This window comes from Lissotriton helveticus, chromosome 7, assembly GCF_964261635.1.
Source record: "Lissotriton helveticus chromosome 7, aLisHel1.1, whole genome shotgun sequence".
NCBI lineage: Eukaryota > Metazoa > Chordata > Amphibia > Caudata > Salamandridae > Lissotriton > Lissotriton helveticus.
This window is the reverse complement of record NC_136068.1, coordinates 514,875,241-514,903,011: the sequence shown is the minus strand read 5'-3', so window position 1 is coordinate 514,903,011 and position 27,771 is coordinate 514,875,241. Positions and strand designations below refer to the sequence as shown.

Genomic DNA, 27,771 nt, shown 5'->3' with positions numbered 1-27,771 from the left:
CAGGGTGACAAAAAGGCACATTTATTTATGTCGTGTACATGCCGTCTACTAGTCAAACAAGAAAGCAACTGTAACGTTTAATAAAAACACACACTAAACATTAATACACTGCAGGACACCATACTGGAAATATTGAATGTAGTCCTGCACATTAACATGTCAATTATTAAATGAAAAGCTTTGTCTAGTTGCTCCGTTCTGCACAGCTATACTTCTTTGCATCTCCGTTCACACATGCTTAGTTCAACCACAAATATTTATTTATTGCGCTTGTGCAGTTCAAACAAGCTTTGCAGGGAATATATTTTTCTGATTACTATTTACGGTTCAATTAACTTGATGGAGACGCTAATTGATAGTTATAATATTGAGACAGAGAAATATCTTTCAATTCATACTTTGCAAAAAATCTTATTACCTTCTTCCGCCCACTCTAAGCTTTGGGATGCTGGTAAACAGTTGTCAGTGGTTTGCTGCCAGAGACCACCTTGTACTCTTTACTATTCTAGAATATATCCCTGCTGGCAAACTGTCTTGCTCTCTTTTACTTTTGATTATTTTTGCATTGTTCCATTGTGTGCAAATGTATAGGAGTGGTTTCTCATTTGTTTTTTATCTGTAGAACTTCAAAACTGTTTTTTTAATCAAATGCAGAGCATGATCAGTGCTTCTGTTAATAAACTTTTCCCTATTTTTCACTTTTAATAATTTCTCTAGCTATCTCGCCAGCTTTATGTTTTAAAAAAAAATAATAATAAATATATACATATATGATCAGTTGCTCAACACTCTTCATCCATTGGTCTGTTCAAATGTCATTCAAATTAGCTTCCCTCATCACACAAAGGGGTATTGGGTCAGCGCACTTCATCCATTGGCTGTTTTGCACTGAGTGACATCGTTTTCCTGATTACAGGTACACAACTGATTGAAAAAGAGTGCACTTCAGTGCCTTTGGCTACAGTGTGACAAGTCACTTTTATATTTTAGTTTTTCTGTTGCCAAGTTGGTGTGCATATTGCACGTTTTTAAGAAAATGCACTCTTGCCAAAACCAGACCTATTGGCTTTGCCAGTGCTGGTTCTATTATATCTAAAATTCCAAAGTGCACACTTTCTTTGTCTAAAGAGGTTTAGTAGAGCTGCTCGCATTGTGAAAACACACAGGGAGCCCTCAAGCATGCAAATGAAATTACGTTTTCCTTGTATTCAGATTGATTACTGACAAATGTATTACTGGAGTCTACTGGAGTCTACACCTCCCTGCCACTCACCCTTGACCCTCCTGGCACTAGCCCGGTTTCCCTCAACAACAAAAAACAAGCATTGGCATAGCCAATAGGTCTCGCCTTTGGGACCTTATAAGTGTTTAGCCACTCAACAGTTGATGTTGTTGCACCAAGGATATTGTGCTGCATAACTAAATACTTCGAAGGTCTCAAAAGCGAGACCTATTGGCTATGCCAATGCTTGTTAAAAGTTGCATCCCACAGCTAAAAGATTGAAAAAGCACCAGAAAAGAACACATGCAAACACTTGCACTGAAGCAGACAGCCCAAGACATCTAAGAAAGCCAAGGGCAATTTAACACTACAACTAAGTACACAGAAAACAAAAAAAGCCAAAAACAGATACACTTACAATGCAATGCGAATCATGCAAACAGCCACATGTAGCACACTCAGAAGCATACATTTGAATGGAAGTGGATGGGTGGTTGTGTGTGCAGAGGAGGATGGAGCAATAGATACATGGATGAGAGGGGTGAGTGAAAGTTTACACGGAAAAATTGATTTGATTAACGGAAAATCAAAGAAGCAAAGCATACATCTGATCATCAATAAGTTGACAGTTGCGTCTCTTTTTGTAGTGGCTTTCAAGAGATTTGATGCTTCATCAAAGCTGATATTTTGTGTTCAGTTCATCTTAATTATGGAGTTTGGCTTAGTCCCATGTTAGCACAATAAAATACGAAGAAATTTATCTCAGACAGCAACAACATTAAACCAAAGTTAGGGGTAATACCGCAAAAAATATCTGTTTTAGATCTGCAGGATTTACTAAAACAATAATTACCTCCCACACCACAGGGGCTATCTCCCATGGTCTAGGTATCATTTTGTAGTTTTCACTGCCTCTTATCCCCAGGTTCTGGTAGTTAAGGTTAGTGAAAACTGACCATTTCACCACCCTCTCCAAATAAGGTGGTAATTAGATAACCAAACCTCAAACTCGCTGACATTCTGAAGGTACATCCATCAGTAAATCAGTCAGGCAAACCTTTAGTTTAAGGGAGAGGGTACTCTATTACCGTTACAACGGAGTACCCCCTCTGTCAAACTCTAAATCAGCCCCCACCTCTTTAAATCAAAGATGGAGCTTAGCTTACACGACAGTAATGTTGTCAGATGCAAAACTCAAACTAGTGAACCCTTTTTGAATTGTTTAAGTGATTTTTTTTTAGATTGTGTCATTAGATAGCAGCTACATTCTAAATAATTTCAGCAACTTGAAAATATGCATTAACATGTTGCCCTTTAAAGGATTGGTGTATATTTTTCCTCCGCCCATAGTAAACCTGCAATAGACTGGTTTAGCATTCTTCACTCTGAGCAAATACAATGCTACTGAGATCGCCGCCCATTAGTTAACAGCGTTTCTACCAGCTCAATTCTCAACAATGATTGAAGAGTGGATTTATGCAGATTTAATGTCTCAATGTATTGCATTCTGTTGTCAGAAGCCACAGACCTAACATTGTGCCCTATGCCGACGACACCCAGCTGATTCTCTCCCTCACAGGCGAACCCACAGCCACCAAGAGCAACTTTCCGATTCTCAAAAAACCGGCCCTTGATCCCACTAAATCGGAACATTATCGGCCTATTTCCCTGCTTCCTTGGCTAGCGAAATTAGCAGAATCTCATGCTAATCGCATCCTGTCACTCCATCTGCAGGAAGCGAAGATACTGGATAACTCGCAGAATGGGTTCCGTGCGGGTCACAGTACTGAAACGGCTCTTCTAGCGGTGGTGGAGAACATCAGGACGATGTTGGACCAAGGTCAAACGGCGGCACTGATCCTATTGGATCTCAGTGCCGCATTTGACACGGTGTCCCATCAGATCCTATTACACCGCCTCGAGGAGGCCGGACTCGGAGAGAGAGCGCTCGAGTGGTTTCGATCTTTTCTTACTGATCGAACATTTAAAGTGTCCACTCCCCCTTTTGTTTCTGCTCCTCGCTCGATCTCGCAGGGTGTCCCGCAGGGGTCGGCCCTAAGCCCTACCTTATTTAATTTATATGTTCAACCGTTGGCTGAGGTTGCCCATAGCTTTGGTCTCTCCATGGTGTCATACGCCGATGACACGCAGCTGGCGGTGGCACTTAATGGGGAGTCCAACATGGATGCGGCCACTTTTCAGTCCGCGTTAAAAGCTGTGGCGGGCTGGATGGCGAATAATCGCCTCCAACTGAACGCCTCTAAAACCGAGGTTCTTATTTTTGGTAGGGAAAGCGAGCTCTGGGGCGATCAGTGGTGGCCAGCTGAATTGGGCCCTGTTCCCACTCCAGTGGCTGAAGTCAGGAACCTTGGGGTGTGGTTGGATGATAAACTTTCATTCACCACCCATACTAAACGGGTTGCCGGTACTTGTTTCGGTGCCCTGCGGTGTCTGCGACCTATTTTTAGTTTTTCGATGCTGACACGAGACAGATTATTGTCCAGGCTACGGTCTTGGCTAGACTAGACTATGCCAGCTCCCTGTTCCTGGGCGCTAATCAAGCAGAATTAGTTCGCCTACAGCGGGTGCAAAATGCGGCTGCCAGGATGTTGGTTGGCCTTCCAAAGTTTGTTTCTGCACGCCGCACTATCCAGGATCTTCACTGGCTGCCCGTTGGGCAAAGAATTAAATTCAAAACTCTCTGCCTAACTTTCAAAATCCTGAAGCTAGCTTCTCCCCCCATTCTGTCACAACTAATCTGCCATTATGTGCCTTCCAGAGTCCTTCGATCCTCAGGGACAAACCTTGCTGTAGTGCCACGTTTTAGAAAAGCAAGGATGGGCGGACGCTCTTTCTCTGTGATGGCAGCAGCTCTCTGGAACTCTCTGCCTGCCTCTCTTCGCGCCATTCCTGATCTGCTTCCGTTCAGAAAGGCCTTGAAGACCTTTTTATTATCAACTGTTTAGTCCTTCTGTCTGGTTTTATTAATTTCCGTGTTGTGTTTTTTACCATTCCTAAGCGCCGGGACGCCTCTTGGCTGCGGCATCTGCGCGCTTTATAAAATAAAATAACATAACATAACATAACATAACTTCCACAACAGGATGGAGGCAGTCGTCACCTGAATGAAGGACAGCTTCCTCAAACTTAACTCAGACAAGACCAAAGTCCTCCTCCTGGGCTCCTCCCCCTCCACCTAGGACGACTCTTGGTGGGCCGCAGTGCTCAGAATCCCCCACACCCACGGACCACGCATGAAACCTCAGCATCATCCAGGACTCCTCACTCTCTACAAACTGCCAAATCAACACTGTTTCATGCTCCTGCTTCCACACGCCCCGCCTGCTTCACAAGACCTTCAAGTGAATCCCCAACAAGTCCAGGAAAATGGTCACCCATGCGCTCGTCAGCAGCAAACTCAACTACGGCAAAGCACTCTACACCGGCACCACCAAGAAACTCCCCAAAAGACTTCAGAACTTCCAGAACGCCTCCGCGAGACTCATCCTGAACATCCCACGCTGCAACCACTTCACCGGCCACCTGAAAGACCTACACTGGCTACCTGTCAACAAAAGACTCAATCACTTTCAAGCTCCTCAAGCACGCCTACAAAGCCCTCCACTACACCAGACCTACATGCCTCAACCACTGCCTCTCCTTCTACACTCCCACCAGACATCTCTGCTCTGCCCAACTGGCCCTGGCCACCATCCCACGGATCTGCAAGACCACGACTGGAGGAAGATCCTTCTCCTACCTCGCTGCAAAGACCTGTAACTCCCTGCCTGTGCACCTCAGGCAAACACCCTCACTGCCGCAATTTAGGAAGAACCTCAAAACCTAGCTCTTCGACTGAACTGCAGACAGCTCCTTGAGGCCCTCACAGGTTAGTCATGCATTAATAGATTACTGATTGATTGATTCTGTTTAATTTGATTTCAGTTTCAATGTTATAGTGCGTACATAAGCAGTTGCAGCTTAATGTACATGTACATTTATTTATTAATCACATTCTCATAAAGTTACTGAACAACCCTAAATTGTCTGTTAAATGATTTTAAGCCAGTTACCATAGTGAGGCTGGGGCCCAAGGATAAGGCAAAATACATCCCCAAATATATATATAGGCATCAACTGCCTGCATGGATGAAGAGAGCTAGAAGCAACTTTAATTTGCAGGAATGGAGTTCACCTTTTTGAGGTCTAATGAAAGGTCTGCTAAATACTTATTGAACAGTGTGGGTACCAGAAAGCAGCCTTTCTTTAGGTTGCCATCAGTCATTATTCGTTCCGTGCTGGTGTCAGATTTACCTAGGTCTACCAATATCAAGTTGGTCGGCTGTAATCTCTGGATCAAGACTCTTGATCGACTTCTTTCCAATCTGGCCCACAAAATGTTCCTATTCCAGGGGAGAATTCCACTGTGCAACAGTTTAGATGTTTGCTTAAGTTGAACCCAAGCAGCATAAAGAAAAGCGTACTTTTATGTAACCGTGTGTGCATCCCAGACCGGGTTCAGACCTAGACACGGTACAGAGACTGCCCTTTTAGCAGTCACTGAGGAAACCAGAAAAATCCTAGATCAGGGAGGGTCAGTGGCAGTGATCCTCCTTGACCTAAGCGCGGCATTCGATACGGTCAGCCATGACACCTTGCTGCGCCGCCTCTCGAGTGTTGGAATAGTGGATGGATCTTGGTTATGGCTCAAATCCTTCTGAGTGACAGATCCTTCCAAGTTTTTGATGGAGATACAGTGTCCATGAGCAAACCTTTGAGGTGCGGAGTCCCACAAGGCTCCTCCTTAAGCCCCGCGCTTTTCAACATCTATATGACACCACTGGCTGAGGTTGTGCGTCCATTTGGGGTTAAGATTATTTCTTACGCGGACGACACCCAGCTGGTGGTCTCCTTGGCGCAGGAGGCCGATCGGCCGTCGTCAGGTGGGCTAATAAAGTGCTTAGAGGAGGTAAAGGGCTGGATGACCTCCTCGTCCCTTAAGCTCAATGGGGATAAAACGGAGCTGATGCTCCTGGGCCCCTCAAATCCCACCTTTTTCAACTCCCTGTGGCCTCCTTGCCTAGGTGCCCCCCCAGTACCCAAGGACAATATTAAGAGCCTTGGGGTGTGGCTGGACAAAACCCTCTCGTTTAACACCCAGGCCACAAAACTCTCGGCTACCTGCTTTGGACTTCTTAGGATGCTAAAGAAAGTCCTTCCTCTTTTGCCTGTGGAGGCAAAGCAGGTGGCCATCCAAGGTTTGATACAGTCTCGTTTAGACTTCAATAATATCCTCTACCTTGGCGCCCCGGAATACATCCTGCGCAGACTACAGATAGTGCAGAATTGTGCGGCTCGCACACTGTTACAGCTACCACGCAGACAATCAGCCAAACCTGGTCTGAACAGTCTGCACTGGCTACCAGTATGACAAAGAGTCATCTTTAAGGCCATGTGTATTGCCCATCAGGCCTTTTGGGACACAGGACCAATGATTGCCCGGGACCTAGTAAAACAGTATCTACCCAGCAGAAACCTCCGCTCTAGTCAGGCCTGTATGGCTATAGTTCCCAGAATAAAAAAGGCAAGAGCTGATGGCAGGACGTTTACTTACAATGCCTCTAAGATCTGGAACTCACTGCCTCTTCACCTCAGATCCAACCCTAACCTTTTCTCATTTCGAAAACAGCTGAAGACCTTTTTGTTTAACGCCCCTCATTAATTTCTGCAAGGTACCTCTGTCAAGCAATTTCTATTCTGGTCTCTAGCACTTGGACGCCTCTGGGCAGCAATCGCGCTCTATAAATTTACTTTTCATTTCATTTCATCATAAAGTGCTGTAGATTCTCATTTTCTGCACACACCTCCCTTCTAGTGTTGGGTGCGGATGTTTCTAGTTGCTTTTCTTTGAAGTGGAGGTTTCAGTTTTGAAGAGACTTGTGCTATTTCCCCCTACATACACTAAGCGGATGTATGACGTTACAACGCAGGCTATTACAACGCCTGCCTTTACGATGCGGTTTTTACATCGCATACCATTACAACGCATAGCGCTTTTGGGTGCTGGATAGTGAATAGTTTAATTTACTATTCCAACTCCAGTTCCCGTGGACACTAGGGAAGGTGTTGGATAGTAAATTAAACTTATTCCCTATCCTAGAGCGCCCCCCAGCGCAATGCGTTGTAATAGTTTGCGTTGTAATGACCGTGTTGTAATGGTAGTGCGTTGTAAAAGTTTTGTTGTAAGTGATGTTTACCCCACTAAGCACAAGGACATAGATTGTGTTTTTCCCATAAGGATGAAAATAAGTAGGTGTCGAGATGAGAAGTGGGAATCTTGTGTGTATTAGTATGTAATAATTTTAAAATATAGTAAAAGTCAACTGTCATATTGTAAGCTCGCATCCGGGTAGGTGGGAGGACACATCTGACTCTACAGCAATAGAAATTGTAAACTGTGATATGTCGTACTTTCATCGCACCCAAAAAAAAACAAAGGAGCTGTTAATTTAACAGAAATACTCAAACTACTCCTTAATAACACTCAGTATCCGCAATAAATTGCGATAACCTAGGGCATCTATAAAACATATGGGCAGCGTCCGCTGCGTGTAGATTACAGCGACTGCAGTTCGTCCCACGCGTTGACTTCCATTTAGCCAGTTTATTTGGCGTATAATATAATTCAAAAACGGACATAAAATGTTGGCTAATCATTGACCCATTAAGTAGCACATTCCCCGCAATCTCCATACTTCCATCTAAATTGACTTGTTCAACATTCAGCTTGCTTTGCCATTTAAGTGCCCAATCCTCTAACTCATTTTCCACCTTCTCCAGAAGCAACTGATACAGAGATCCTATTTTATGCTGTCCCTTTATGGCTTCAACTAGCCCTATTTTCCCCAGCAGTATCATCTGTTTTGCAAGTTTCTGGCCACAAAAACTTTGTATCTGAAGATACTTAAAAAAATCACCCTGGCACACATGATGTTCCTTCCTTAGATAATCAAAAGAAACAAAATCATTCCCTTGAAACAAATCGCCAAAATTCCGAATCCCTAGATTATACCACCTTTGCATTACACCGTCTCTAAATAATTCTAGGAGAAAAGGACTTTTCAGCAATGGAGTATAAATATTTATATTAGGGCCCATTCTAAATCTCTTTTTTATTGTCCTCCATATAACATAAGCGGAATAAATAGTCTTACATTTTTTTTTTTTGTAGTAACTAGGCTCAATAATCCGGTTTAAGCATTGCTTAGCCTCGGCACCCAGAAGCATCTCGTAAATAGAGGGCGAGGCAAAATCCTCAACCGGATCATCAGGGAGAATTAATACGCCCATATGTTGCAAAATCACTACCCAATGATAAAATTGGAAATTCGGGATGCCCCAGCCTCCTCTTTCTCGGGTTAACACATATTTTTATAACTCCCTCCGAGCCCCATGATATCCCCAGAGAAATCTGGAGCACATTCTATTTATTTGGGAGAAGTAACCAGATGAGATAATAAATGGAAGAGAACTAAATAAATACAAAAACTTTGGAAAAATTAACATCTTTAGTACATTACTGCGGCCAAACAGTGATAGCTTTAGATTATTTATTCTTTCTAGCAACTTGTTAGAGGAGCCAATAATGGGGTCTAGATTTATAGAGATAATTTCTTCAATGTTAGCTGTAATTTTAATCCCCAAATAATTGGCTTCTTTTGCGATTTTAATATTCTCCGGTCGGGCGGTGTCTGAGTGAATGAGCTGTGTCTTATCAATGTTCAATTTGTATCCCGAGAAGCGCCCAAACTTCTCGGCTGATTCTATAATATTTGGGAGTGCGACAGACAAGTCAGACGTCACTACTGCGATATCATCCGCATAAGCACAGACTTTAAAATCCTGATCCACTATCTGCACGGGTTTAATTGCAGTATTGTCCTCTAAGCTAGTAATAAAGGGATCAATATACAAAGCAAACAGCAAGGGAGAACAGGGACACCCCTGCCTTGTCCCCCTTGCTATTGATACTTTCCCCGACCTGTTCCCAGAAATTCGAATAGTAGCAAACGGATGAAAATATAATGTCTGAATTGCCCTTATAAACTCCTCAGGAAACCCCTTCCTTTCCAGGACCAGCCACATGAAATCCCAGGCGACCCTGTCGAACGCTTTTTCTGAGTCCAACAGGGCCACGCCGACAGGAGAATGTAAGCCCTGTGCCCAGTCCAACAAGGATATGATCCGTCTTATATGATCAGTAGTGCCTCTGTGCTTTATAAATCCATGTTGTCGGAGAGATACTAAGCCTGGCATCAGATCGTTTAGCCGATTAGCTATTATTTTAGAATTTTTTTTGCTATCCGAGTTTAATAAAGATATCGGCCGATATGACTCCATCTCCTCAGCATTTTTGCCTTTTTTCTTAAAAACCACTATCGTAGCTTCCACCCATGAATGGGGAGCCTTCCCCAAAAAGGCTTGCTGACAAACCTCCAATAGTTCTTTTTTTAATACATTCCTGAAAGTCCGGTAGAATTCCCGAGGGATATTGTCAGGCCCCATCGCTTTACCCTGGGCTAGATCTAAAATTGCCGACTCAATTTCTTCCCACTCTGGTACTGCTATCAGTGCTGTCTTTTGCACCTCCGATAACGTTTTCGGAATCACATCCCTTAAATAGTCCCCAACATTTATCCTATCTGACTCCTCACTGTATAACTGTTGATAAAACCCTTGAAAGACCATTAGCACACCCTCCTTGGTCTCTTTGCAATACCCCCTGCAAGTCTTTAATCTTAGGGATCTCGTTATACACCATTTTCTCTCTTATCCTCTTTGCCAGCACTTTTCCTGTTCTCTCCCCGAACTCATATGCCGTTTCTTTATGTTGTACATAAATTGCGGCAATTTGATCGGCAATATGGGCATATACATTGGATCTTTTGACCGTGAGTTCCCTTTGAGCCAACTGGACTATTTCTACCTCAGCACCGTGTCTAATAACCTCTGCCAGCTTCTCCTCTGCCTTGAGAACCTGCTCAAAATTCTGCCGATGCTTGGACCGGATTTTTTTACTTTTAAACTTAGAGAAACTGAGAGTTTCCCCCCTTATTACCGATTTGAACGTGTCCCAGACTATTTCCTGAGAGGCCGTACCTTTGTTAACAGAAAAAAATTCTTGAATTTTTTTGGGTATCATCTGACAGTACTCCTCGTCCATAAGAAGCTTCCTTTCATAAAACTACTGTTGGAGTTCTACTTTCTCTTGCGAATCTAAAGCCAACTCTAAAACAATCGGATTATGGTCTGAAACCAATTTCGGATGAATCTCAATTTGGACTTTAGTTAGCAGCTCATGCGTTATAAAAAAATAATCCAAACGTACAAACTTAGAATGAGGAGCAGAGTAAAAGGTAAACCCCGAATCCTCTGAATATTTTGCATTCCAAACATCGTGAAGACCATGGTCCATTAACAGATTCATTAAAGACGTATAAACAATTTTCTTTCTTCCTGGGTGTGCCGTATTATTTCTAATATTCATACGTGAATCAATATGAATATTAAAGTCACAACACATTAACACGGGCAAGATCCATTGTGCTAATTCTAAATTCAGAAAATTAAAAATTTCCGCATCATCCAAATTCGGTCCATACACATTACAGAGTGAAAACCTTTTTTGCTCCACCTTGAATTCACAAATAGCCCATCTGTCCCATTTATCCGCCTCAGCCCTTACACATTCTCCAACACCACTTTTCTTAAGAATCGCCACTCCTCTTTTGATTCCGGTTTGCTTAGAACAAGCAACTAATTCCATTCCCATGTTTTTTAAATAATCTCTGTTAGCCATGCTACATGCGTTTCCTGTAAACACAATACATCTACCTGTATTATCTGTATAATTTTAGCTAAAATTTGACGTTTCTTAGAGTCATTCAGGCCGCATATATTTAGAGTACAAATCCTTATTTTTCTATCCATTTTCTATTCTTTAACTAACCCTTTAACATGGCTACTCATATCCTGTTCCAGGCAAGCGTAGCCATTTCCCCCCATTTTTCCCCTGGTCAAATTTGCTTTTTTCATTCTTTTATATCTCTTCTCCTTCATTTTCCCTTTCGTCTGAACTTTGCCGAGCTGTTCAAAATTCTTACTGTCTGTTGCTGTCTTTTTCACCCCCCACACCACCACCCCATACCCCCCCTTCACCCCTCCCACCTTCCCCCCCCCACCCATCCTTCCCAACCTATGAGGCCCAAGGACCAGTAGTCCCTGAAAGATATGGAGTGCCGTGTTCCCCCCCCCCCCCTAGCCTGAAACCCAATAGCTAAACTGATATTTTGGGTGCGATGAAAGTACGACGTATCAGGGTTCTGCCTTTGAGGAAGGATTCATTTTTATTTGCATGTTGGTATATCGTTCTTGCATCACATTCCAATGGCTGAATGAAGTCCCACCAAATTTTATCATGTGGCAAACTAAATTATTGTCTATGTACCATCTTGAGATAGCATTATATAAAATCAAGGGCATTAAGAAGAAAACGTATGGGCTTAAAATATGGTCCTCGTTAGCTAATTGGTTGGGCTAGCAAGGAAAATTGTGGTGAAATTAATGTATATGGTGTGTCTTTTATTTTTCTCTTCCTTGTCCTCTAAATGCTGTTACTCTAAGAATCTATGACCTGATGTAATGGATAAGATACTGTTTAATGCTCAACGGTATTATGGCGAAAAGTGCTTTTGTTCTTTACTGTCTGTATTGTGATGTATTCCTATAGGTTCTGAATCGATCCCCCTATTCCTGACCCTATTCTGGTTAACAAACCAACAAGTTAACTAGCAGTCAGCCCATGAGGCATCAAACCCCCATGATGCAGATACCGTTATCTGACGAAGCCACACTACGGCACAGGAACGTGTTATCTGATTAGGTCATAACGCTTGCGATCTAATTAGACAAGCGATATTCCTCCAGCCCCTGATAAGGCATACGGAGTTCTAATAACAAATCAAACCTATGACAACCTGGGAAAAACCCTGCGGCCATTGTTTTGATTTCACCGAGAACTTCAGCAAAAGAATGTGCTAACGACCAAGTCGTATGACATCCTTATTGACGTATCTATGTCCATCCTTACGTCAATCTCGGCACCTTAAAGGTATAAATATTACCGATATTGCGCTATGCAAACACACGCGGTGGTGATGAGACGGAGCAGCCATACTTGCCGAAGCCCAGAGCAGAGCAGACCCCGCTGGCGCAGCCCCGCCTTCCTGACGCGCTGAGAACGAGACGCGCTGCTTTCTCCTGCCGAGAAATCCAGCACCGGCGCTTCCGGGTAGCCCTCGCAGGCAGCCTGGAATATCGAGACCAGAGAGAGAGATACCATCCCTCATTCATCCTAACTTCCAGGTACAGAACTGAATAACCCCTCACAGAGAATTCTTTTGTCAGTCACTTGGCAAAAACAAACTTAACTTAAACTGTAACTTTCTATTCCCGCCCACGCATTAGGCTTAGGTCAGGTACACGGGGTAGGCGTATTTAGAAACACCAGTTGAGTACGTTTAGTCAAATGTATATGTGTATGTAATATATTTTAATCATTTTTAACCTTCATATGGCTTAGAAACCATATCAATGTTTTTACAGTATTATTTTATACTTCTGCTTTTAATGTATGCACTTTACTTAACTATAAGTATTGCAATAATATCGATCCATTTCTCTTGTATGAGAAAAGAGACTGATCAATAAATAACATCTTTTATTGAACACGCCCGTCTCTTCCTTTTCTCTACAATCTGATGAGACTAAGAATGCACGTACTGACTGAGTAAAATAAATTGCCTTTTGTTCACACGACTCTCGAGATACACTCTTGATTAGGGGAGAGCAAAGTTGTCATGTTCTATGGTTGTCAGAAACTAAATCCCTTCTTGTCTAATCAGGGGAGTTAATTCTTTCCTGAACATTCGAGAAAGTTTCTAGTGAACTCTGAGCTAAGCTGGCAAACCCAAAACTTTAAGTCTAATATCGACAGTAGTAGACCTAGTTAACGTCTGGTCTAGGCCTATACTATTGAAGGTATTATTCCAATGCGCAGAGCCTATTGGGATGATAGGAACTACACTACATGGCGCCCAACGCGTTTGGAAAGGGCGATAAAACGAACGTAAGACATTTAGAGTAACTCAGTCGTGCTTTCTCACTCAGACCCCTTTCTCCCATAATACTCCAAAGACGTCTGGAGTGGGTAAAAGGTAATATCCTCCAAAACCTCGCAGGAGGGAACTCCTATGTATGGTTCTTGGTATAGTCAACGTTGAAGGATACACTGTTCCAAAATATTGTGCATCTAATCTTTGTTTCCATAAGAAACCTGATCTGCAAACAAAAAAATAACCATCCTGTCGGTAAAATGGACAGTGATGAAGAAAGAGAGACAGTTAGAATAGCAACTGAACTCGCAGCAGCTGATGCTACTATGCAAGACGCGGACCCGGATATAATACTCATCCCGGTCATCAAAAGGAAATCTATAACCTTAAAACTTATACAAAATGGACTGACACCTAGAGGTGGCACAGTCATATTCGTAATTGAGGCACACGAATATCGGCAGACAGAGGTATACTATTCATGGATACATTTTCCAGCAGCAAATGCTGTAACAAAGTACTTCCACTATTACAAGATAGAGGAACCTCCTGAAATGTACACTCCTTTCAAGGAGGTGGAAGTACCACTCAAATTTCAAGAGCATTTGCTCTTATTTGATGGCGCCCTAAAACATAATAATCACATCACCAGGCTCGGTCCTTTAGGTAGACCAGGAGCAACGTGGCCGGTCCTAGCCGGATACACACCACATCCAGACATCGAAAGAATGCCTGCACCAGAGCTTTTAACACAGCTAAAACAACTAATAAAAGTACATAGATAATTAGTCCAGTATGTGATGCGGACTTCAACAATTCAACCAGCAATTAAAATTCCACAGCTGACCCCTCACCAGGGGAACACAAATAAAATTACACCGCAGAACATACAATCCTGCCTAGGTAAAGTACCGGCTAAACGGGAACAAATACCATTCTGGTTGGCACAAAAGATCACCCAAATAGAGGCGGTGTTTCCAGACACCACCCCGCTAGAAAAACACAGGATTCTGACTATCTGTCTTCCAATGGGAATCGCACCACACATTGAGGACTGTGACACTTGGGGTACAGTCTTTGCTTCCATTTACACAAAAACGCACGGTGTTCCATCCATTTCGGTAATACCAGATGTGCTAAAACAAATTCAAGACGAATATGGTCCAGAACCCGCTTTAACTCTTGGTATGAAATTACTGAAAGACTTCAAGCAGGTCTCGGCTATATTATTAGCCAACATAAAGGGTGAAGCAGCAAATGTGGCGATCCGCCAGAGGTTAAAGGAGACAGATATAGCAGACCAACCAGCTGAAATTGCCAGAATTATAGAAAAATCCTATGAGGAACTAGGTAGAGATAGTTTAGGTGGAATACCAGTAAAACCACAACTGATTGAAAGTCCTGAAAAAATATTTTTTAATAATAATTCAACATCACAGAAAAAGAACTGGGATGGAAACAAACAATCCAATCCTAAAGAAAAGAAATTCCAGTCCAGAGGAAGGTCTCCTAGGCGAAGGGAGAAATCTCCGAACCAAAGACACAGGTCACCTCAGAGTGACCCCTCTGGGAAAAGATATAACCTTAGAAATAGGGATAATATAAAGAAGCCTGATAGATATCAAGACATTGATACACGTCCCTCTCAATCTTTTCAGACTTCCTCGCAGAAATCGGAAAGAAGAGGACGATCAGAACAAAGAGAAGAGCACGCCAAGTCCAAAGACAAGGAACCTGCTCATCTAAAAAAGAAATTACAATTTCCAAAAAAGAAGGTAGCCAGTATCAAGGTAGTTAACAATGCCGAGAATACTGAGGACACAACTGAAAAACGGAGAATGGGCTCAGACAATGCTAGACAGCGCAGCAGAAGTGAGCATAGCTCGCAAAGTCCTTATGAATCATCTGGAGACAGTGGACACGAATGAATATCTTCAAGTGGAAACTGCAGACACCAGAGTTAGCAAACCTCACAAAATATACGAAATAACATTACGTATAGAGGGGATAAGACTAGAAAAATAAGGGGACTATTTTGGGATAATCTCTCCAAGGGCTATGACATCCTTCTAGCTGAAAAAGACTGGCCACCAGAGTTTGTCAGGGATTGCCCTCATGGCGAAGAAATAATTATGCCTGCCTTCTCAAATCATATCCCAATTCATAAAAAATACACACTTGCTAGAAAGTGGGCAGTGGCTCAAGCTCCTGCTTTATATAAAAATCATGTAGGATGGGATGAGGACTCTCCTCCTCACAAAATCCAGTTAAAATCACAACCTACTGCACAAAGGCAGTACCCAATTAAGCAAGAAGCTAAAAAACAGGTAAAAGAAATCCTAGATCAGCTAGAATACCAGGGGGTGATTGAAACTTGCACCTCACAAATGAACAACCCTTTGTTTCCGGTCTCCAAACCAGACAATTCATATCGTCTAGTTTTGGATTACCGACACCTTAACTCATGTTGCAAAACTTTTGCAGTGCAAAATTCGCATAGTGCTGCACTAATGAATAACATAGTGCGCAAAAAATACAAAACAACATTAGACATCTCTAATGGATTCTTTTGTCAAAACATAGCACCAGAGAGCAGATATTTGTCTGCGTTCTCAATAAATGGCACTCAAAAACAATTCTGTCGGTTAGCCCAGGGGTACAAGAATAGCCCGGGAGTATTCTCAGCGAGAGTAACAGAATTATTACAAATATATGATAATGAAGCATTATCTTATCTCGACGACATATACTTAACAGATGATGACTTGGATACTCACTTGAAGAGAGTGAACACCATAATACTTGGGTTCGCAGCAGAGGGTTACAAATTCAATTTTAAAAAATCCAGAATTGCCCATCTGACAGTCCTGTTCTTAGGATATGAATTATCAAGTGAAGGCAAAAGCCTGGCTGACAATTTCCTAGAGAAATGTGTCGTAATCCAAGCACCTAGAACACTAAAAAACCTACAGTCAATTCTAGGCTTCCTAAATTTCGGAAGAACATACATTGCAAATTACGCAGAAAGGGTCAAACCCCTTTATGATCTAATAAAACCAGATTTTAAAAGAACCAATTGGACTCAAATACACACAGAAATTCTGAGATCCTTACAAACAGACATGCTAATTAACCCCTTCAGTGCTAATGACAAGGGTAACTCGTCATGGAGTTTCCATTGATTTCAATGGAAATTACATGGACCTACTCGCACACCCCTTAGCATCCAAGTGGTTAAAACAAAATTAGAAACACGTGATAACACACGCAATCTTGTGATTCGAGTCATCCCAGGAAGATGCGGATTCACATACCTGACCTCTAATGAGGGAGAAAAGGTACCCATTGCATTCAAATCACACTTGTACACTAAAGCTGAAATGAAATTCAGCCCAACGGCAAAAAATTCTAACTGCAACACAGACAGCTATAGCAAAAGAACGAGCCCTGGCACAAGGTAAACGAATAATAATCGTGACACCGATACCAGCCTTGGAGGCTGTAACAAAAGCAAGCATTCCAAATGCTAAAGCGCTCCATCCGAGATGGATACAATGGGCTAATTCTCTTGCTGCAACAGACGTGGCATACGAATGTGATCCTAACTTAAAAACACAAGAATTTCTCCAATATGAATTTGAATGTCCTCCGCCGACTGAAATTCTGCCTTTACGACATTACGCCTGTGTAATTTATACAGACGGACATGCTCAACCTCCCGTTTGGGGAGAACAAGCATACAACCCCACATGTGGGATTACAAAAGAAGTGTGGCGCGGAGGTAAACTAAGACCTCTATTAACAAAAACACACTCAGTTGAAACTAATTCAGAACAACAGACTGAAATAACAGCATTGAAAATGGCGCTAGATAATGCGGATCGCGAATTCCCGACACTTATAGTGTCTGATTCATATTACTGCGTCAAATCATATAACAAGGATTTGCAGACATGGATTCAAAACGGTTACAAAGATGACACAGATGCAACAATAAAGCAGAAACTGCTTTGGGAACAAATAGCTCTTTTACAAAAAGAACTACCAAAGACTCACGTGACACACTCACTGAGTCATCAACGTGATGGCGTTCACGTTGCAGGGAATTCATTGGCTGAAACAGCCACAGCGGCAGCCACTAAATCGGCTCCCGTAGTTCGAAAAAAGCGTACATTAAAATACATTGACGGTGAAACAGTGCTGGCGGTGAAAACGTCATCAAAAGGCGACTGCTCAGCGCTACCGATCAACCATCCACTCAATTATACATACATAATTGATGCAAACTCCGTCCCTTTTGCTCGAATCCCTGGAGTGGGGGATAGAGTGATTCCAAACATGGACAGGAGAAACTTGTTAATCGCAGACGCACATATGGGCGAGGGTCTCAGACACCTCAAACTAAAAGATTCTCTGGAAGAATTACAACCAAGGTACTGGTGGCCAGGCATGAGCCTGCATCATACCATGTTTGTAAAAAACTGCCCAAACTGCAACAGGAATCGCAGTGGTGAGAGAAACGGTGTAATACCGTGTCGTTTCACTCCAGGAAAAATCAACAGTAAAAAGCAAGGCTTGCGATTAACATATACAGGCTAGTTTCCACTTATAATGTAGATCACCAGCACTCGGCTGACGTCTGGAGTGTTATACAGAGATTTGCGAGTCTAAATGGCATATACGCTAAGAGCATGCTACGTCTGACCATTGTTTTCACTCTAGCCCTCCAGCCTGAGGGGAAACGTGGCCAAATGAGCATAGCACAGCGGGAATCTTCTCACTTCCTTCCTGAGGGATACGGGATGGTGTAAAGAAAAAACCAAGGCATAAAGCAATCTATAACGGAAAGGATATTAGGTTCGGGAGCTGGGTGGGTCAAACATCTAATAAGTGTCCAACGTAGTCTAAATAACTTGCCAAGAAATTCTCTGAAGGGATTCAGTCCGTACGAATTATTATTTGGAACTAGGATGTTAATCTCTGACCTTGATAGTCAGACTTCAGTGGTGAGAGAAAAAAGCTTTGATATCAAAGACCGTTTGGCTATTTTGCAGGACTTAAACAAAACAAGAAAAGACCTGAGCAACATAAAGTTGAAACAGCAGCCAACAACCACTGAAGAACCACCACCTGTCCCAGCAAGACCTGTCTGGATTCCAAAAGTCGGGGATCTAGTCAGAGAAAAGATCGCGGTAAAGAAGGAATTTGGGCCTTCTTACAGAAAAGCAGTTCCTGTCTTGTCTGTCAACGGGACAAGATCAGTTGTACTACCGCCACTTGCTGGTAAAAAGGAGAACCGAGTTGTATCCATCGACCTGGTAAAACCACAATCATGTGGCCGATAACAAACAATAGGCCAAGTGGACTCCCAATAAGTAGCAGAACACCAAGGTTTGCTACCAGTACAGAGGTCCTAACTAAGAGGCTCATCACATTCGAAACGCCTACAGAAGAACAACATGGACTATGCAACAATGCAATGGAACTTAGACCTCTGAAAACCCAAATAAAAACTTTTAGCAGAGACACACCAATCTACAATGAAGTACCAAGTGTAAATGCAAGAAACAGTAATCATGAACCAATTGGAACAATTGACAGAACTGCATCCGGCTACTTCATAAACTTCGATGATTCCTCTGAAGGCTTCAGTGAATCAAAGACACAGCCATCATCAAAAACCTTTAAAGATAAAGCTAAAGAACTTTTGAAACAACTGAAAGAAACATATCTGATTTCTCCATGGATTGAATTTTGGGTGGGTTTTGGTGCATTTATCCTCATACTTTGGCTCATCATGATACTAACTTTGGGACGCTTCATTGAGGGAAAATATGCTAAAATGGACACAGCAAGTCAGAAAATCAACTTGATCCTCAAACCACACACATCTTCACACGTCGAGAAAAGAGAACTTTCTTCAGTCAACTTCACAGCCAATCCTATACCGGGTGGGGTAGCATGGGACAACACTGACTACGAAATCTATGGTCCGGTTGAAATCCTGAAATATCCACACCAAATTAAGATCTCATTGAGTGACTTTGTAAAACCAAACTCATTTGCTGATGATTGGGACTTCGAAAGCATTAATAATATGATGTCTGACTTAGTAATGTCTGCTAAATTTACCAAACATGATTATTTGCAGGGTTCTACAAATTATGATAGTATGTATTGCTACAACCACTATGGTAACCATTTTTACATAAATCTGCACAACCTAGAAATGTTTTAAATTATAATCAATGGGAACATTGTGCAACCCCTCCAAAAGGAAGCTCAAGAACCGTTTATGACAAATATTCATACTTTTCAGGATTTAACACAAGTAATGCTGAAACATTTTATTTCAAATTGTCAAATAAGACAGGGACAAAGACCATGATAACAAACACAAAATTGATATATTCAGACTCATTCTTCGAACAAATGAATACTTTTGGTTTTGATTATTGGGACAAAAATGTTGAATTGAAAAGTGTTTGGGGCACAAAAGAATGGCAAGTACAGGGTATAGAATCTTTGTTTAGAGCCTGCATGATCCCAGAACAAATTATATTTTTAAATGACACTGTTCAACAAACCACCTGTCTTGGCTTAGCCAAAATCAAAGACTTAAATAAACCGTCTATTCCAAAACCAACAATGAACAGCAATAGCTCTACAGATGAAGAGATAGACGTAAATTATGTATTAAACCAAAACAGAACACATCCAGATTGGAAACAGTGGTTGATCTGGCCCACAGATACTAATAACTGTCAAAACAGATTCCTGAACAAAACACAGGGGTTCAAAATGACCAGGCCAGACCCTAGATATCCTCAAAGACAACACCCAGGGATAATAACCACCTACAGTGTGGGCAAATTATGCCTTCAGTGGCTACAAACTTCCACACTGGCAGAAATTAAGCAACACCTAACTTTACTTACTGATGGTGCTGACTTGCATGATTTCATTATGGGACCGCGCAAACAGCGTCAAAAGCGTTTCATAGCAGCCTCTGTATATGCAGCATACAATGAGGCCTGGAAGGTTACTCAAATTGAAACAGCAGAGAGAATACGGGAAATTGACCGTATTAATTTGGAAAAATCACTTTCTGTAGTGGACAATGGGTTAATGACTCTGTCCTCCAGAATTTTTTCTTTGGACAGCATTGTGTCTTCAGCAATCGACATATTATCGCAGGACTTACTGTTGTTACAACACGGTCAGTCTCAATTGCGTTCTATTGTACAGCTTGGCTGGACGTTACAAAATCTGCGTTCAGGCTATGTGCCTTGGCGTTTAATCAACACAACGTCACTATTCTATATCTTTAACCTTACTGATAGACAAATCAGTATGGCCCAGAAGGGTGCTGATTATACAATCCTGAGCATTGAGAAACTTGAGAGATTACCAGTGACAATGTCAGAACGACCTGTCAGTGGGATGGGACGCCTTGCTGAACTTTTGTGGACCCACCTGGATTGCCTGTTAAAGCCTACTTCTTGCGGAACCCGCTCCGCGGGTCCCGCTGCGCCAGGAGTGCTGCCTGCTGTCTTCGACAAGGGGACATTGAGGGAAGTCTGATAGCCGGGGCTGCGAGTGAGTGCGCGCGCTCTGCTGGGACTGCATATCCCAGGAGCGCCCGCCTGCCTGATTAGTCACACCTGGGCCGCTCTCCCCGACCCCTCCCACCCCTCCACCGAGCCTTCATTAACTGTGCTTACAGTGCCTGCGAGTGGGACGCCTTGCTGAACTTTTGTGGACCCACCTGGATTGCCTGTTAAAGCCTACTTCTTGCGGAACCCGCTCCGCGGTCCCGCTGCGCCAGGAGTGCTGCCTGCTGTCTTCGACAAGGGGACATTGAGGGAAGTCTGATAGCCGGGGCTGCGAGTGAGTGCGCGCGCTCTGCTGGGACTGCATATCCCAGGAGCGCCCGCCTGCCTGATTAGTCACACCTGGGCCGCTCTCCCCGACCCCTCCCACCCCTCCACCGAGCCTTCATTAACTGTGCTTACAGTGCCTGCGAGTGGGACGCCTTGCTGAACTTTTGTGGACCCACCTGGACTTACTGTTGTTACAACACGGTCAGTCTCAATTGCGTTCTATTGTACAGCTTGGCTGGACGTTACAAAATCTGCGTTCAGGCTATGTGCCTTGGCGTTTAATCAACACAACGTCACTATTCTATATCTTTAACCTTACTGATAGACAAATCAGTATGGCCCAGAAGGGTGCTGATTATACAATCCTGAGCATTGAGAAACTTGAGAGATTACCAGTGACAATGTCAGAACGACCTGTCAGTGGGATGGGACGCCTTGCTGAACTTTTGTGGACCCACCTGGATTGCCTGTTAAAGCCTACTTCTTGCGGAACCCGCTCCGCGGGTCCCGCTGCGCCAGGAGTGCTGCCTGCTGTCTTCGACAAGGGGACATTGAGGGAAGTCTGATAGCCGGGGCTGCGAGTGAGTGCGCGCGCTCTGCTGGGACTGCATATCCCAGGAGCGCCCGCCTGCCTGATTAGTCACACCTGGGCCGCTCTCCCCGACCCCTCCCACCCCTCCACCGAGCCTTCATTAACTGTGCTTACAGTGCCTGCGAGTGGGACGCCTTGCTGAACTTTTGTGGACCCACCTGGATTGCCTGTTAAAGCCTACTTCTTGCGGAACCCGCTCCGCGGGTCCCGCTGCGCCAGGAGTGCTGCCTGCTGTCTTCGACAAGGGGACATTGAGGGAAGTCTGATAGCCGGGGCTGCGAGTGAGTGCGCGCGCTCTGCTGGGACTGCATATCCCAGGAGCGCCCGCCTGCCTGATTAGTCACACCTGGGCCGCTCTCCCCGACCCCTCCCACCCCTCCACCGAGCCTTCATTAACTGTGCTTACAGTGCCTACGAGTGGGACGCCTTGCTGAACTTTTGTGGACCCACCTGGATTGCCTGTTAAAGCCTACTTCTTGCGGAACCCGCTCCGCGGGTCCCGCTGCGCCAGGAGTGCTGCCTGCTGTCTTCGACAAGGGGACATTGAGGGAAGTCTGATAGCCGGGGCTGCGAGTGAGTGCGCGCGCTCTGCTGGGACTGCATATCCCAGGAGCGCCCGCCTGCCTGATTAGTCACACCTGGGCCGCTCTCCCCGACCCCTCCCACCCCTCCACCGAGCCTTCATTAACTGTGCTTACAGTGCCTGCGAGTGGGACGCCTTGCTGAACTTTTGTGGACCCACCTGGATTGCCTGTTAAAGCCTACTTCTTGCGGAACCCGCTCCGCGGGTCCCGCTGCGCCAGGAGTGCTGCCTGCTGTCTTCGACAAGGGGACATTGAGGGAAGTCTGATAGCCGGGGCTGCGAGTGAGTGCGCGCGCTCTGCTGGGACTGCATATCCCAGGAGCGCCCGCCTGCCTGATTAGTCACACCTGGGCCGCTCTCCCCGACCCCTCCCACCCCTCCACCGAGCCTTCATTAACTGTGCTTACAGTGCCTGCGAGTGGGACGCCTTGCTGAACTTTTGTGGACCCACCGGGAGCGCCGGGAGAAGCCCGGGACAAGGGCGGGACCGTCCAAGGCCGTCACAGGCCGGAGTAGGCTGGGCTGGGCCTACTCTCTTGGTTTTGTTTGATTGACTGTGCAGGTAACTGCTGGAACTATTGAATTATTAATGTGTTTACCTGCCCTGTGAGGCATATCCGAGTATCTCTGAGTAAAATAATGCCTTCCCCGGTAAGGGAGAGTACCCCACAGAAACCGGGAGGAGCGAAAACTGGGACACTTGAAAACTATTTCTCACGGGCAGTGGGGGAGGCTGACAAAGAGGGAAATTTGTCCAGGCTAAGGGCGGAACGGAGACGATCAGTAGATAATCTGAAAAATACCCCCATGGGAGAACAATCTATCACATTTAGGGAGGAGCTTACTCGCATTGAGGATGTCCCACTCCTGCTAAGGGAGTGTGTTGACACCCCACCAGTTGGAATTAGGAGTCCAGCCTCGGTTATTAGCCCCAGCCCCGCCAGGGGGACTATTGATTTAATTTCACAACCGCCCAAAGTTCATAATGATAGAAACCCCAAACTGAAAGTAGTGAACACACAAGTAATTTTGGGACCCCCTCCAAAAAAGCGTAGGAGAAGGGCAAAGGGAGCGCAGGGAAGTAGTAAACCCAAGATCTCACACCTGGACTTTGGCAAATCCTTAAAAAACCCCGCATCTATAGTAAAAGTACCGGCAGAGCCACTCCCAAAATCTAATGTTCAGGTGAACTCAGTTCCTGCCCGGATCGATAATGCAGGGACCAGTATTGTTAATGTCCCCCTCTCTGTTGTGCCGCTGGGAAATGTGGAATTCCTGTTAAGGTCGCTGCTACTTCCAATCAGCGAAAGTATAAAAAAGATTGAGATCAGGCTAACCATATTGGAGGCTACATTGGGAAGTCTGAAAACTCGCGCTGGTCGACAGGGAAGTGACCCAGAATCTAGTACCACCATTGTAGCCCCACAAGGGTCGGCACACAGGGTAGTAAACTCAGCTCCACCACAAGCTGCAAAGGGGGTAGTCCCGCATCAATCCCTAAACCCAAAACCTGTAACTACCAACCCACTCTGTGTAAATACACTTAATCCCTCTCTTGTACCAGTAGCTTCGGCACACCGGGTAGATAATATCGCCCCAGACCACCAAAGGAAGCCCCCTGCAAAACCCCGTCGTCCTAACTTACCACCAGAGACTAATGACCTTACTGTGGTTATGGCAGGGGTCCCGCAACTTGATGAAGGAGAAGTAGAGGATTTCTGTGCCCTAAAAACCAGGGTAATCAAGTGGCTAAACAGAAATAGACCCCTCCCGAGACATCTTAATAATGAAATTATAATGGTAAGAAGGGTCCCATGGGTGGGGAGAACCCAAAAATCCATACCTGGGGACTGTTTACTGGTGAGTTTTAGGGACAAGGGTACGGTGTCGCACATATGTCAAGGGGAAAACATATCAAGGGAATCCACTATCCAAACCCTCCGTGTGTCCTTCTTCTTTCCCATCGCCCCAGGTCCATTTTACCCACCCCAAAATCATGATAGATGGGAGAGGGTTGGGAGAAGGGGGAGTCACCAGGCCTTTCAACCTAGGCCACTATTTGGCAGACCAGTACCTCCTCTCCCTACCTATAACCGGTTTGATTGCCTGAACGGCCTAGAGGGGGTGGATTGACAAACAGAGAAGGCCCCTAAGGAGAACATAGAAAAGGGTGTTCAAGTATTAATATCGGAGGAGCAAAGACACCGGACCCCGCAAATTCAAACATTCAGGGCGGTGGAATCCATGTTCTTTGAAGATAATGGTATGGCTGTAGATGGGTTGGTGGGAGGAGGTGGGGGGGACGCACAAGGGGAGTCGCAGGAGATGGGATCAAGGAGCCAGGGGGGTGCAGTATTGGGTGGAGAGGACATGAGGATTATTTCTTGGAATGTAGCGGGCTTAGCTGGAATATTTAGTAACAAGGAGTGGGTTGATTTTGTCAGGAAATTCAATGTTATTTGTTTACAGGAGACATGGGCTGTGGTGAATAACTACCATCTTCAGGGTTACAAGTGCTTTTTTGTCCCCGCCCGAAAATCCAGTTCTGGGAGAGCAATGGGGGGCTTAGCCGTTTATGTAGATTTATCTCTCCCAGGTATCTGGTTGTCTCTTGACTGGAATTTGTATGGAATACAGGCAGTTCGGTTCTCTGGTAAGGGGTTGAAATTGTCTGTTTTTAATTTTTATAACAGTGAGACATCAAACACTAATTCATCCCTATTGGCTGAACTTGACCAGAGGTTGGGTCAAGAAATCATATCTCAGAACAATGGGCCGTCTCATGGCGTACTTTTGGCAGGAGATTTTAACTGTCACCTCTGTCCGGCTCTGATAAAGGCAAATACAGATTGGGGGCAATGCCCGATTGAGAAGGGGCCGCATTTTGCACATACGCCGACTGGGGTTGCTCTTGGGTTGCTTCGGGTTAAGTATGACCTAGAGCACACCATTAACATGATAGACCCACAGCTGGACGGTATGCTCCCACCAACTTTCAAGGGTAGGGGCTGTGCATCTATTATAGATTACATCTTGGTCTCGAGACCGTTGATTAACAAAATAATTAGTGTAGGGATAGAGTGGAGCGGTTTTAGTGACCACAATCCGCTCACCTTAACGTTCCTTTACAAAGCGGGCAGTGTAACTAAATCCCGTTGTCTAATTGAGGAGAGGGCCACTGATCAAGGCAGGAGATTGAAGTGGTCTAAAATTGATGGGGCACAGTTTTATAAAACCCTGGGCGATAAGGGGCTAGTGGCCATTAATGATTGTTTAGATTTGGAAATACAGGGTCCAAGGGTCCTGGAAGCGTTTGTCCACATTGCTAGCCTAATTGATGAATTATTGAGGTCTAGTGGGCCCATACGTAACCAGGCAAGTCCCCGCTGGTTTGATAGAGATTGCTCTAAGGCACTGAGGGAACTGAAATGTTCCCTCAAGACGAAACCACGGGATCCACAGATTATTAGGCTCAGTAGAGAAAGGTATAAAAAAGAGATTAAAAGGAGGAAACGTGCCCTACAGGCAGAAGCATGGGCAGATCTAAGAGAAGCTGGGGAAAGAAAAGATTTAGCGGGGTTCTGGAGAATCATCAATAAACCGACCTTTTTAGAAAATGATTCTCCGGAGATAGGGGCTAATATTCTTCCGGAGCAATGGGTAACCCATTTTAGGGGTTTATATAATTATGAGCCGGGCACCCATGTGGAACCACCGGAATTTTCAAGACAGGCCCCACCAGTTACATTCTCTCTTAAGGAGATTGTGACAGGGATGGAGGGTCTAACTAAAAATAAAGCCCCGGCCCGGACGGAATTCCGCCAGACCTGTTCCTCAGTAATATAGATCTATGGGCTCCCTTGATGACTAGGGTCTTGAATACCGCCATTACCTGTGGTCTCCCCCCTTCATGGTCCAAGGCGATCATTGTACCAATTTTTAAGAAGGGCAATAGGGATGACCCGAAGTGTTATCGGCCCATTTCCCTGATTGACGTATCGGCCAAACTTTTGGGAAGGGCAATCCTGAATAGATTGACCGAATGGACAGAAGAGAACAACATCTTCTCGGATACCCAGTATGGGTTCAGGACAGGGAGGTCCACCAGTGACCAGTGCCTAAACCTATATATGCTGACTGCCAAGTATACCCTGGCCAGCGATGAACCCATGTATATGGGATTCATGGACTTGGCAGCAGCATTCGACCACGTCAACAGAGGAAAGCTGTGGGATATGATGTCAGGTATGGGGATAGAAAGTGGCCTAATCACCATATTGAGGGAACTGCACAGTGACACCACGGCCAAGGTTAGATTCAACAGGGAGGGAGGACTGTCTGACTCCTTTCCATGTAGGAGTGGAGTCAGACAAGGTTGTATACTTGCCCCTTTTCTGTTTTCTCTTTATATCAACAACCTGGAGCAGTTCCTTCTGGGTCTAAAGACAGACTGCCCGAGGGTTGGGCTGCGGCATATCCCCGTCCTGCTTTATGCAGACGATGCGGTTTTATTAGCAAGAACACCACGCAGCCTACAAACCCTGATAGAGGGGTTTGTGGAGTTCATGAGTAACCTAGACCTATTTGTTAACCTAGGGAAATCATATGTGCTTCTGGCCGGCAAAAAACCTTCCACCAAATTCGTTTACACAATTGGCTCACACTGCTTGGAGCAGGTTAAGACGTTCTCCTACCTCGGGGTAACTTTTGACGGTGCCCTGCAATTTACCCCTCTGGTGACGGAACGTTGCACAAAAATGATTGCTTCTAATGGGGCAATAGCTGGATATGGTAGGAGGGTGGGCAGATGGAGTCCGGAACAGGTGATGAATTTGTACGGCTCCATAACATGCTCCAAAGTAATTTATGGGGCAGAAGTCTGGGGGTTTGTGAATACAGTTAGTATCCAACAGGAAGAAAATAGGTATTTGAAAGCAATCCTGAGGGTGCCACCCAGCACGGCTGGTTTCATAGCCCACAGGGAGTTAGGGAGGCCATATTTGGAAGATTTGGTAAAACTCAGACCAATAGTGGCCTGGTTAAAAATATGGATAAACCCAGATGCGCATTTAAGTAGAGAAATTCTATTGGACTGCCTAGGTAGGACCCATTCAATGCGCATCCCCTGGCTCAAATACGTGAAAAATACCTTGGAGGAGATAGGGCTGGGGAATCTTTTCACAAACCCTGCCACTATTTCAGCACAGCACAAGAAGCGAGTAGGGGAATTATTTTTGGGGCAAGTAACCCAACGTCGAGCTGATGCGGAAGGAGTGAAAAAGACTGTAAGGGCCCATGGTTTGGTAAAAAGTGTGGAG

The 27,771-nt window shown here is 44.5% G+C and overlaps 1 protein-coding gene across 1 annotated transcript in view; it reads right to left on the bottom strand.

The window, feature by feature from the left end:
* Nucleotides 1–27,771, bottom strand: part of LOC144766850 (polyserase-2-like) — a 1,745,029-nt gene that overhangs the window by 21,525 nt on the left and 1,695,733 nt on the right. The gene's annotated exons all lie outside the window — the stretch shown is intronic.